Source organism: Macaca mulatta, chromosome 13 (assembly GCF_049350105.2).
Source record: "Macaca mulatta isolate MMU2019108-1 chromosome 13, T2T-MMU8v2.0, whole genome shotgun sequence".
NCBI lineage: Eukaryota > Metazoa > Chordata > Mammalia > Primates > Cercopithecidae > Macaca > Macaca mulatta.
In genome coordinates, this window is record NC_133418.1 from 56,631,961 (window position 1) to 56,640,791 (window position 8,831).

Below are 8,831 nucleotides of genomic sequence, written 5' to 3' on the forward strand. Positions count from 1 at the left end.
GCACATATTAATACAGGACTTGATAGTAAGGAATTAAGAACTCTGGAATGTTTAAACTAGTATCATACTTCCGTTATCTATGCCACATCTGTGTAGACTACCAGGTATGTGTGTCTGTGTGTGTGTGTGTATGTGTGCGTGTGTGTGTGTGTGTGTGAGAGAGAGAGAGAGTGGGAGGAACAAGAGAAGGTGCTTCAAGGTGGCTAAAAAATAGGGCTCTGGATTCTTCTGTTTTGGACTTTGTTCACCCAAGAGTGGGCAGAATCCTGTAGGTTTTGTCCTCCACACCACTGTAGGAACCAAGGGTGGAATCTGGTCTGTGTTTCTATGTTGTCTGGATTCCTTGGCACCTAATGGTATGGTAGTCTGGTTAAAGAATTGGAAACATCAGCCTCCTGAGTGTAGAAAGCATCGTTTTATTAATTTATTACTCTACACTGCATGCTGTCATAAGGATTTGTGATAAAACTTCCGATAAAGGGAAAAATGCCAGAGGTAAAAATAGAAGAGCGTATGATGCTCTTATATGTGTATGTGGCATATATATGTGTGCATATGATGCATGTGTGTATAAAGTGTGTGTGTACATTGGGAGAGGAGACAGGTGGGAATTAGAGAAAGACAGCTGTGTCCAAAAAAATCAAAGGGAAGCACAAAATATAGGTTGAGCCTCTTGGAAGTCAAGGGAAAATGGGAACAATAGATCTCGTGCCTAATACAAGAAAGTATATCAGCTTGCCAAGAGGAATTAATTTTGTTTTTGTTTTGGAATGTCATCTCTGTTTTAATTATTATTATTATTATTTATTTATTTATTTATTTTTGAGGTGGAGTCTCGCTCTGTCTCCCAGGCTGGAGCGCAGTGGTACAATCTTGGCCCATTGCAACCTCTGCCTCCTGGGTTCAAGCAGTTCTGCTGCGGCTCCCGAGTAGCTGGGATTACAGGTGCCCACCTCCACGCCTGGCTAATTTTTGCATTTTTAGTAGAGATAGGGTTTCACCATATTGCTCAGGCTGGTCTCGAACTCCTGACCTCAAGTCATCCACCTGCATCGGCCATCTTAATCTTTTTTTAAAAGAAATAAAACAGTCTTTATTAAAAAACAAAAACAAATAACATAGTAGATAATGTCTTCCTTCCTTTTCTTTTCTTAGACCTCACCCATTTTACTTGCTGATGTTACCTGCCAGACCCTGGCTGACACTTGCATTTATGGCTCCTGATGCAGGGAATGCTGTTCAGAGCTCTTCACGCCTGCCTCTTCCTGTGCAAATCCTCAGGCCAGTCCAAGGGCCAGTAGGCAGGTAGAGAAAGAGACGGTGAGTTGGCCTCCACCCTTCCTATGGCAGATGACGTCGTCTCTCTGCAGTTTAAGATTTCCATGACTCTTCTTTCCTCAGCCGCCAGCACCGCTGTCACCCCAGCAGGCAGCGCCCAAGACTCCAGGTCATCTCTGGTGATGGGGCAAGGGAGGGTGTCTGGCAAGAGGGCAACAAAAAAGTCTCCCCCGTAGTTGTGGTCTCGTTTGCTAGTTTTTAATTTAAAAAATTGCAGGGGCATTCTACCTGGCCATGTGTTTTACTAGACAAAAGCAGAGAGTCTAATATTAAGTTGTTGTCCTGTGGAGTATGTGTCCAAGTGAGTGATTGGGTTTGCTTCTAGCCTGTGTCCTTGGCAGTTGCATTAGTTCTGAAAGAAACAAAGCTCTGTCCTCCACCAGCGCTCCACAAAAAGCAAGGCGGGAAGCTTAGCCAAGCGCGCAGATCTCTACTGTGAACTTTTCTGCCGCATGTGGGGAATTACTGGCCCTTGAAAGCCATCGCAGACAGATAAGAAGCAAGGTTATAACATGATTCGACACGGAGTTTTGAAGAGTCTCACTTAGAAGTGTGGAAAGTGCAGCTTTAGAACCACCATTTCAGGAGATTAAGATTTGAAATCGTGTTGCTTTATCTTGCCGTTTTCTTTTCACAGGCTTTTCCTTAGTTTTCGCCGTGAAGTCCTTTTTTTTTTTTCCTTTCTTTCCCCAGTGTACACTCGAAGGTTTGCAATGCTTCATGCTTGAAGACTTGAGAAAAACTGAGTCAATTCAATTTGACTGACTTCATAGTCACTGCCTTCATGTGCTTTTGCTTGCTGTAAAAAGAAAAGCATGTGAAAAAAATACATTGCCATGGAATGAATGGATCTGTCTCAAATATAATTGCTCATTTTTACCTGTCCCTTATGTGCAGACTCCTTCCAGCCACAGCTCTTCCTAATGGGCTGCACCCTCCAAGCCAGTTCAGCACCACACCCGGCCACACCAGCAACATCTTTGCCAATGCCAGTGCCCTGGATCTCTTCTCGATTCCCTGAGATTCCTGGAGCTGCTCACAAGGCTTGAGGCCCTGGGCTCTTGGCAGCTGAAACAAAACCTGAAAGAAACTCATTGGGCTTTGCAATCAATGTGCTGAAACATCTCCAGCAAGTGGCCACATCATCCCATTTCCGGTCACGCAGATGCTGGAGCTACTGGGCTCCTAGTCCCGAGTTGATGGTCTTAGAGAACTTGAGATCAGATTCTGGTCCAGAGGGAAGAGCAGATTTGGGTTCCTGAGAAGAAACCAGGAAGCAATGGCTAGCCTCAGATTTTCTGGAGCAATCCTGCTTTTAGGCATTCTTATTTTGTGGTCTACAAGAATTATTTTGTCCATATTAGAGCATGTGTTCTAACTGTGGCAGGGTGGGCATAGGGAGGTGGAGAGGTTGGGGAAGATGTAGGTGTAGCAACTGACAGAAACTGAGGTTGGGGAGCTGTTCTGGGGAGGCCACTGTCGCTATCAGGATACTGTGTTATTAAGAGGGCCACTGACAGGAACGGAAGTTAAGTCTGGTTTATCTGTTTAGCCCATTCTCAGTCTTGTCAGCTAGACAGAAATCAGGGCTCTGGTGTATTGGTGGAGGAATAAGAATGGGAGGATCTGGAGCTGGCAATACGCATGAGGGCCTAAAGCTTTGGCAGCATTGCAATGGGTGTGATGCACAGCCAGAGGCTTTCAGATGGCACTGGGAAGCTGGGATGGAGGTTAAGGGGGAAAGGAAGACCCAACGAAGGAGCAGGACAAACTTTACCTCTTCCACTGTTTTGTTTAGGCCAACCTTAATACCTGGGATTTAACTTCTGAATAATGAATTTAAAAAGAACAAATAAGATATGAAGATATTGATGCCAATAATGTGGCACATTGCTAGGGTCTTGGGTCAGTTCCTAGCAGTTTTGCTAGCATGCATGTTAGCAGGTGACAGGATAACCACTGTGACCCCAGAGGGTTTTGACAATCTGGCCCTGATCTTTCTCAATTCATCTTTTTACTTTCCCATCAACCCATGCTCTTGTCTTTCTGAATGCTTCCCCATTCCCAGACACCCTGCTTTTATACCGCTGTGCTGGGAGTATTCTCACTGCTTGGTGGACAACCATCTCTCTTTATTCTCTGGAAAATTCTTATTATCTATTCTTTGCTTTCCCTTTCGGGTTCCTTTTATTTGATTTTTCTAGCTCTCTAGATAAAATTAATCTTACCTTTCTCTGAACTTTTGCTTTTATTATAACATATGTAGAATTATAATTATTTCATCCTTGGTGTCTCTCTGCTAGATCATGTATGCTTTAAGGGAGGAGACCAAAGTTAAATCGAGTTGCCTTGCCTAGCATTAAACTAAATGAACGTCTGAGATATGCGGTACTCTCTCAGTATTTGGTAGGTGTTTATAAAAGGGAAAGAGAGTGGGAGTAGAGAAGCTCTGTCTCTGCTATCAATGTTGTGTGTTGGTATAAACATGTGTTCATTTAAACACACACACACACACACAGAAATATAGAAGCATTAATATTTACTATGTGCCATGTACTGTGCTAAGAAATTTTACATGGATGTTTTAAATACAAACAACGGTTTCTAATGCAGATAATGGTATTGTCTCTATTTTAGAAGTGAGAAAATAGAAACAAGGAAGGGTTGAAGTGATTTATCCAAGGTCACATAGGTCACATAGCATCGATTCAAATTCAGACAGTCTAACTCCAGAGCCCAAGACTTCATCTGTTATTATTAATTATCTCTGTTTATTGCATCTCAGTGGAAACTGTCTCTCTTTTTTTAGCTGCTTGACTCCCACTGTAGGAGCTGAAAACTCCAGACATTTTTAAGTCTCCCTTGCAGCTAGGATACAGGTATGAGACCCAGGCTTGACTAAATGGATGCACCTACTATTGCCTTTGAACTGGGAGCTGGTCACACATAGAGACAGAGACAGCAGGAAATCCAGAGGCACAGAGGTGCAGCAGCGTTCAAAGTCCTGTGTGTGTGGCTGCTAGTCAGCCTATGGTATGTATGTTCAGTGTGAGGGGAGCGACGGTTGTTTCCGCATTAGATGGGTTAGGTGGTGTGATTTTAGTTGTCCACCTGCTGCCTAGCTGCCCTTGTCTGGCCTCCTTTTCTAAGCCTGGTTTCAACACTGTTGAAATGCCCTGAGCTGTTCAACAACACAGCAACACATGCTTTTCTCTGCTGAAATCAGGTAGGGTTATTTTCTGTTGCTTGCAGTAAACAACTCTGACTGGTATAATATCCAAACTTATTATCTTGAATATAAGACTCTCACATACATCATTCTTACCTGGAAGAAAAAAACACATAAGTAACCAGAATGTTGTGAATGTTCAACAGAGCAGAGGGTGAATGTGACAGATTGTGTATCATCAGGAACAATTTCTAGTTTATCCATCTGACTACTTACTTATGATTCATTTGGCAATTTGCATGGATGGTTATAGGACTTTTTAGTATATTCTTACAAAACTCGTGTCCAAAAATGGACTTTTACCTTCCAGTGTAATCTGACTCTGGGCTTTATAAATTTCATAATAAATTTTTCCTTTGAATGATCAGAAAGAAAAATGCTAAATACCTTTCTGGCTCATTGTAGGCAAAATGGCTTCCTGAAATTGTAGTAGTTAAAAAACTAAGATCACAGAGGAAGTTGGATGGAACTGCTGAATTATTTAATATAAGCTGACTCATTAGAGCCTTAGCTTCTGAGATGGAAGAAAATATGATGGTTTACATAAAGGTTACTGATAAATTCCAAGATGAAATTCACTTTGAAGGGAGTAAAATGTTGTTGGGGGTAACTAATCCCTGTGGCATAATGCAGTGAAGGAGTTGAGTTTACAGTTTGACAGGGGGTTATGATCACAAGACATTTCTGAATTGCGGGAGAGGCCACTGCTTCAGATGGTCAAGTGGCCTACTGAGATGTCAGATATTAGACAGGAATAAACTTTACAGAGGCCAAAGGTTTGACCTTAGGAAGTCTAGACATGCTAATGTAATTATCATCACTCTAATCAGATTATAAAGTAAACACATACTCTACAAAGCAAAGAATCTCATGGGGTTGTTATTTAGAAGATGAAGAAAAGCTGCTTCCTGTCTCTCTTAGAAAAGCAATGGGAAGAAATGGGGTGGTTGCAGCATGAGGGATGTTGGTTTGATCAGTGGTTCTCGACTGGGGACGATTTGGCAATATGTGGAGACATTTTTGATCTAACCATTACAACTGTGGGAGTGGGGAGACATCCGGCATTGCTACTGGCATTGAGTGGGGAGATGCCAGGGTTGCTGCTGAATATCCTGTCATACACAGGACACCCCTGTAACTAAAGAATTATCTGGCCCCAAATGTCAAAAGTGCTGAGGCTGGGAAACTCTGGGCTAGACGTAAGAAATAACTTTTTGAATCTGAAGTGATGTAAATAGAAGAATAAGGTTATTGGCCCAGGACTACTATGGACCACGTGAAGCACCTGCTTCAGGGAACAAAATTTGAAAGAGTGCCCCACACCTCAGTAATCAAGAAAAAGAATATTTAGAAACTCAAATTTAATGCAAAAATATCCATGGTGTACAAGCTATCAAAATTTTAAGTAAAGACAGGATTCAACAGAGATAGGATTATGGTAGGGAAGTTAAAATGTTATTTATCTTGATTACTGAAGCTGTGGGCACTCCCTACCTTACATTTTGTGCTCGGGGTAAGTGCCTCAGCTGCTTCACACTAGCCCTGGCCTGTTGGATCATCCATGGTAGAACACCATTTTAGCTAAAAGGTAATTTGGCTTGATTATTACAAATGAGGGGTGTTCAAGTCTGGTGAAAGTAAGTGAGAAGATTCAGCTCTAGAATTTTAGACTTCATTAATATATTAAGTAAGGAAGCAACCCCCATATTGAGCTGCATGGAAATTCCCTAATATGGGTTTTTAATCTCTGTGATTTATAGCCTGGCTTTGATTATCCAAGATCATCTTCATTATGAGTGGTAATGTATGGCTGGCATCCCAAAGAAACATGTGGCATTAACTGTGATCTTTATCAACACGTTTCTGTTGCAATTCAGCCTTCCAGAAAAATAACCACTGTTATGACTCTTCCATTTTACTTACCAAGTAAACCATTACTTCTCATTCTCTCCTCTCCACGATCCCACTTCACCTCAAAACCAATTTAGCATTCTCTTCTGGGCCCTATTGATATTGACATTATTTTATATTACTTGCACCCTTCCCCACAAAAAAAATGCCTTAGATAGATTTTTTAAGGGGAGGATTTAAAATATTTTTCCTTCTAATAGGCTTGGGAAATTGTCTATGTCTAAATTCTAAGTTTATGTATGTGGGATATAGAGTACTTACAAGATAATGCTGACCCCCTCAGAAATGCTAGATAAAACTTTCAAAGATAGTTTACTATTCTGTGCAGGGAAGCATAGACAGTTATAAAAAATTATGGTAATATTACTAATTAGGAGAAATGTAGTCTTGGATCTATACCAGAACAAACAGCCTAACCATTATAGATTGCCTTCCATTAATTTCCATCTGTGAGTGTCTAGTCTATTAGAGTGCCTGCATTCAGTAAATGTGGTTGTACATAAAGCAACTAGATATGGGACCAGCCACTTACCACATCTGATCACTGAATCTAACTGACTTATGTACGATTGCTTTTGATCTATGCTAGCTATCTTTATCTCAGTGCAAATCTCAGCTTCCTATCTGTTATTTTAAAAACGCTTTCATCAAAGAATAGCAGCAGGTTGGGCTGAATTATAGGGTTTGAGTTTAGTTTTTCTTTTTTAATTCTGTTAGAAACAAAGCAACATCAAACATGGGCTGCTTCTTTTAAACCAAATAGTCATTACTATCTTGATGAGCTAGTTTGTGTTTATTTCTTAAGAAAAAAGAGGAAGGGAAAAAGTGTTAGATGGGTAGATAAAGAATAATTCTAATTTAATTTATATTACCAAAGCTAGGCATATCCAAATGTTCTCTCTCTCTCTCTCTCTCTCTCTCTCTCTCTTTCTCTCTTTCTCTCTCTCTCCCCTCTCTCTCTCGGTACAGAGGTGAATGGAAGTCTGCCTAATGCTTAAGCAAAAAGTACACTTGATTGTTTCAGATTTAGGATTTTTCTGAGCTGCTTGGATGTGCAAGGCCGTAATTACCTTGCAGTGGAAAATTCAAATCCACCAGGGTAGGCCAGTGTTGAGTATGAAGTGGAAAGAGTGTTGCCCTGGGGTACAAGTCCTGCCCTGCCTTTGGGATTATGCATTTCGACCAAAGACAGGACATAGAATATAAGTTACATGTTTCTAGGTTTTCCTATTCACAAAATGATGATGAAAATGCTTAGAAGTTCCTTTGAAATAAACTGTCCACATGAATATTAGATTTGTGGGCTACCTTTTGTTCTATGGCAGAAAAGAAATTATGTCCCCTGGAAAATTTTAGTTAGATCTTCAGAAAGAATGGATGGAAAATTGACACTAAATGGGGTGTGTATTCTCTTTTCTATATTCATGTTCTCTAAACAAATGTTATAACACCTATTTTATTTAATCTTACGAATAGATACTGAACAAATGAAGAAGTCAGTGAATAAATCAAGAGAGCACTGCAAATACTAAGAATCATTTCATAAAACTTTGCTCTTAGTCATACATAAAGTCTAGGCCACATGTATATCTTACTGTGGTTTGTGCTAGTCACTGCTGATAAGAGAGTGTCATATAACAATTTGAATAGAAACATATAATTACTTAAATAAGCTATTCATCATGGAAGGCATAAACATAGTGTTTAAATATTTTCTTTTTATCATTCTACTCCCTGCATTGCAATATAACTTCAGGTTTTTTAAAACAACCCCCTCCATTGTACTATGTTGTTTGCTTTTGTGTGTATTTGAATTTTTTTATAATAAAAATGTTTTGAAAACCTCTTACTCCACTGTCCTATATTTTTGTTTATGTAAAGAAATCCGGGAGAGTGTCATCTTTACCTCTAACTCTTTAAGACAAACCATTTAAACAGAATCTGGACCATCTCAGGGCTCCCAGAGGTCTGCGCCTGAAGTTGCATCTTCTGCTCAGGTCTCTGATTGAGATTAGGTTCATAGGATAGAAAACATTCATTAACATATGTAGTAAGCCAGCACCTTCTGAACAGACAATTTCACTTGCAGTGTTCTCATAGAATGCTTCTATGAAAAGCATTTTTTTGGGTTGGTGGTGGGCAGCTATTTCAAGCAGCTAACACAAAAAATATTGGGCTATAAGAAATGAGTTAGAGGTTGCTTGTTATAATGAACTCACTTTTTTCTTCTCTCTCGGTATCGGTAGAAAATCAAAGTGGGGGGTGATATTCACGTTTGCACAACAGTTATGGAGCCATGAACAGGGCGTAGGTCTGGGTGCTTTCATTCATTACCTCGTTACTCTACACGGTC

General features: G+C 40.4%; 1 long non-coding RNA gene across 1 annotated transcript; it reads left to right on the forward strand.

Annotated features, from left to right (window-relative positions):
* Window positions 1–1,155: 1,155 nt before the first annotated feature.
* Window positions 1,156–8,327, forward strand: LOC106992995 (uncharacterized). Its single transcript, XR_003722136.2, has 2 exons — window positions 1,156–1,320; window positions 2,236–8,327. It is a non-coding gene; the product is annotated as an uncharacterized LOC106992995 (long non-coding RNA).
* The last annotated feature ends 504 nt before the right edge of the window (window positions 8,328–8,831 follow it).